The sequence below is a fragment of the Glycine soja genome, chromosome 14 (genome assembly GCF_004193775.1).
Source record: "Glycine soja cultivar W05 chromosome 14, ASM419377v2, whole genome shotgun sequence".
NCBI lineage: Eukaryota > Viridiplantae > Streptophyta > Magnoliopsida > Fabales > Fabaceae > Glycine > Glycine soja.
In genome coordinates, this window is record NC_041015.1 from 17,353,950 (window position 1) to 17,358,766 (window position 4,817).

The 4,817-nt window shown below is 41.0% G+C and overlaps 1 non-coding gene across 1 annotated transcript; it reads right to left on the reverse strand.

Annotated features, from left to right (window-relative positions):
* Positions 1-4,453: 4,453 nt before the first annotated feature.
* LOC114385603 lies at positions 4,454-4,560 on the reverse strand. The gene has a single exon (XR_003660968.1). It is a non-coding gene; the product is annotated as a small nucleolar RNA R71 (small nucleolar RNA).
* Between the last annotated feature and the right edge of the window lie 257 nt (positions 4,561-4,817).

Below are 4,817 nucleotides of genomic sequence, written 5' to 3' on the forward strand. Positions count from 1 at the left end.
TGTGGTCAACATTAGGGGGAACCCGTACAAATAAGGGTTGGGGTATGAACTCGGGAAACCGGGAAGAAGGAATGCACCGTCAAGACTCCGGGCAGATAGGGAATGGCCTGACCATGTTAGCCAGTGTTTCACAAGTGCCGGGATATTGTTCGAGGAAGAGGTGGCGGCAATAGGAGAAGAGTCTCCACAAGATCTGCCAAGTTTCATACGACCCTGCCATCCCAATTCCCAAGTGGGGAACTGGCGCGTGATGAGCCAGTCGGAAGTCTATACCGCTGATTCAATGTAATTAGAGGCTATAGATTCCTTTCTCTTTTGTTTTGTGAAATCTACCTTATTAAATAACAAAGAGATCTTGTTTCATCTGTTCTTGCGATTCCACCTTTTCTCATATCATTTTTCATGTTTTTGTTTTTTTGTCTTGAATGATATAGATGTGAGGGTCGATTCTTTGAGGATCCTAACAACGAGGGTTTGATAATCGATTTTGACCGAGAAGTGAGTCAAACAATAAACAAAGAAGAGGAAGATGACTTTCTTTCACCAATGTTGGAGAGGTTGATCGCTCAGGAAGAACGCGAAATGAAGCCTCACCAAGACGAAACCGAACTGATAAACTTAGAGACCGGAGAGGGAAAGAAAGAAGTGAAAGTAGGAACCGGTATGACCGCACCTATCCACCAAGGTTTGATAACCCTTCTTGAAGAATATCAAGACATCATCGCATGGTCGTACCAAGACATGCCTGGTCTGGACCTCGACATTGTGCAGCATAAGTTGCCATTGAATCCTGGGTCTTCCCTGGTTATGCAAAAACTACGAAGGAGGAGACCTGAAATGTCTTTGAAAATTAAAGAAGTAAGAAAGCAGTTCGATGCGGGTTTCTTGGCTGTAGCTCGATACCCGGAATGGGTAGCCAACATTGTCCCGGTCCCAAAAAAGGACGACAAAGTGCGAATGTGCATAGACTATCGGGACTTAAACCGAGCTAGTCCTAAAGACAATTTTCCCTTGCCACACATTGATATATTGGTAGATAATACAACCAAGTTCACCCTTTTCTCTTTTATGGATGTCTTCTTAGGGTATAATCAGATAAAGATGGCACCCGAAGATGCAGAGAAGACTACTTTCGTCACCCTATGGGGAACATTCTGCTACAAAGTGATGGCCTTCGGGCAAAAAAATGTTGGGGCAACCTATCAACGTGCCATGGTAGCTTTGTTCCATGACATGATGCATAAAGAGATAGAAGTCTATGTAGATGACATGATTTCCAAATCTCGGACCGAGGACGAACACCTCGTCAATCTGCGTAAGCTGTTTGGAAGGCTGCAGAAATACCAACTGAAACTAAACCCCGCCAAGTGCACCTTCGGGGTAAAATCGGGGAAGTTATTGGGATTTATCGTGAGCCATAAAGGGATAGAGATAGATCCCGAGAAAGTGAAGGCCATTCTTGAAATGCCAGAGCCACGCACGGAGAAGCAGGTTCAGGTTTCCTAGGCAGGTTGAACTACATCGCGAGATTTATCTTGCAACTCACCCCTACCTGCGAGCCCATCTTCAAACTATTGCGTAAGAACCAGGCGGTCCTGTGGAACAGCGACTGCCAAGAGGCCTTCAAAAAAATCAAACAGAGCCTCGCGAATCCCCCGGTACTCATGCCACCTGTAACAGGAAGACCTCTTTTCTTGTACATGACTATGTTAGACGAGTCTGTGGGGTGCGTGTTGGGTCAGCACGACGACTCTGGGAAAAAGGAACAAGCCATTGGAAAGGACGTGTTGTGCCTTGGTATGGGCGTCACATCGTCTTAGTGATGTGCCATCATTTTCTTCTATTTTCTAAACCCTTTTTGCACCATTTTAATTATTGATTGGTCTTAACTGTCAATTAATTAGGCAGTTTTATTATTTGGGCTCATTTAGCTAATTTGATGTTTTTAATCTAATTTCAGGAATTAATGAAACATTGGGCTTAATCCGGATTTTGGTTGTGGACTTGAAGAGGGCAAATAAAGCAGCGCTTACCTTAGTTAATTTCTAATTAGGAAATTTTCCAATTTTATTTTATGTTGTTCAGTGTTTATTTCGTTTTGGGCCAGAGTATTGTAATAGGGCCCAGTGACTTTGAGTGACTCTTTTTAAATAGTTGCCTTGGGATTCGTGAGGGCATTCTATTCTGCTATGCTATTTTCATTATTCAGAGCTTTGGTTTTAGGTTTTCACGTTTTTGTGTTCCCTTGTTACAGTTTTCGTTCTTAATGCAAATTTCCGTTTTCTGCTTCTAATTACGAGTTCATTCTTGCTTCTTCTTCTACTTTCATTTACGTTTCTGTTTATTTACGTTTCTGTTCATTTACGTTCTTGTTCATTTACGTTTCTGCTTCATGTTTCATTTGCGTTTTCTGTTTGAATCCATGGAAGGCTAGATTTTCTGGTGTTGTTTCCTTTTGAGGACGAAGCCCAACTCTCTTTGAGGTTTCGTTTGTAATGTGGTTTCCTGGCAGTTTTCCCTTCAGCAGTTATCCCAATTTCGTGAATATTAATCAGTGCACGCTTCGTGTTCGATTAATTGCCTCTGAGCCTAACTTGCGTTCATGCTTAATGGACGAAGGACTAAACTAGTGTATGTGGTGCCTAATCACGTATTGAAAACCCTAAGTTGATTTTTGCTTAGTAAATTGAAATAGGGTTGGATTAAGTGGTTGACTGTTAGGGACGAATTCTCCATAACCCAGGATAAGAGAGTGGCTTCTGAATCAGAGGAAACAACCCGTTTTTAATATTAGTAGTTTCGTATTCCATTTTATTTGTTCTGCTCTTTAATTACCAAACAACCAAACCCCCCCCCCCCATCGTTACTGTTACTGCAAGTATATTATGAACATTTGGCTTGTCACTGCTCGTTGGGAAACGACCTAGGATCACTTCCTAGTTACTGCATTTTCATGTTTATTTGATTCGGGTACGGCCTCGATCAAATTTGGCGCCGTTGCCGGGGAACAGTGTCCAAAGGTTCATAATAGCTAGCTAGTGTTGTGTGTTTAATCCTTTCGTGTTTTATGTTTAATTGTTAGTATTGTGTTAGTATGTGTGTTAGTGTTGTTTAGTGTCCTGGTATTTTGTTTAATGTGTGTTCTGTTTCAATTTTCCCATTAAGCGTTTCCCCTGTTTCAGTCTTGGGTGTTTTGCTGTGAAGATTGTGCTTGAAAACAGAGTAGTAGTAGAAATCAGCTTGCGGAAAAACAGAGTAGTAGTAGAAATCAATTAGAGACGGATTTTAGCGACCACCCATGCTGAATTATTTGGGATTTTTTGTTTTAGTAGCTAAGGTTGTTATTTTTGGCTGAATTTTTTTGTGGTAACTTCTTTTAATCCATATTTTGTGGGAAAAATAGCTAGAGCCTTTAGTTTGGTCAGATTTGAAAGTTCCAAAAAACTAGCAAATTTTGTGTTTGTCAAAACTTCAAACGGCCATAACTTTTGCTCCGGTTATCAGAATCGCAATTATTATATATGCATTTGGGGTAGAAAAAAATTTCCTATGCCATGGCATCTGGCCATAGGCCGGCTGAGGTCTCCATCATCCAAAAAAGGCGATTCTGTCAAAAGTTTTTTATTTTTCAAGTTTTATTCACTTATTTTTCTTAACCTACCAATTTTAGCTTTCATAGTTAGACTTTGAATTTTTGTCTGAAATTTTTTGTGCTATCTTCTCATCATTTTATAAGGTTGCTCACAAAATTTCAAGTCATTTGGATATCATTTGAGGGTAGCTGTAGTTCAAACCTACACCTTTATTTACATGACAAGGCAACTAGTTGTGTGCATGCTGAATGTAGTGTATGACTAGAGGCAATCCATCTGACTTACAACCCTTTGATCCTGAGATAGATAGGACATTTCATAGATTAGTTAGGCATCATTTTATACCTTTTGATCATTCTGAGCATTCCATAACTGGTGAATCTGTGCATTCTGTTATTGGTGATTTTGAACATCCTGATCTTGAGCATTATAATTTTGAGCATTCTGATTCTGAGCATTCTGATTTTGCACATTCTGAGAACATGGCACAACCTCCACCTCGTGAGAGGACTCTAAGGGAAATGGCTGCACCTGATTTCACCTATGAAAGCTTGTGCATCCAATACCCTGATGAGGATGTCCCATATGTTCTTAAAACTGGACTGATTCATTTGCTTCCAAAGTTTCATGGCCTTGCAGGTGAAGACCCGCACAAACATTTGAAAGAATTTCACATTGTCTGCTCCACCATGAAACCCCCAGATGTCCAAGAGGATCACATATTTCTGAAGGCTTTTCCTCATTCATTAGAGGGAGTGGCAAAGGACTGGCTGTATTACCTTGCTCCAAGGTCCATCACGAGCTGGGATGACCTTAAGAGAGTATTCTTAGAAAAAATTTTCCCTGCTTCCAGGACCACAACCATCAGGAAGGATATCTCAGGTATTAGACAACTCAGTGGAGTGAGCCTGTATGAGTACTGGGAGAGATTTAAGAAACTATGTGCCAGTTGCCCCCACCATCAGATTTCAGAACAACTTCTTCTCCAATATTTTTATGAAGGACTCAGTAATATGGAGAGAAGTATGATAGATGCTGTCAGTGGTGGAGCCCTTGGAGACATGACTCCTGCTGAAGCCAGAAATTTAATTGAGAAGATGGCCTCCAACTCCCAGCAGTTTAGCGCCAGAAATGATGCCATAGTCATTAGAGGAGTGCATGAGGTAGCTACAAACCCATCTGCATCATCTGAAACTAAGAAGCTTGAAGGCAAACTAGATGCGT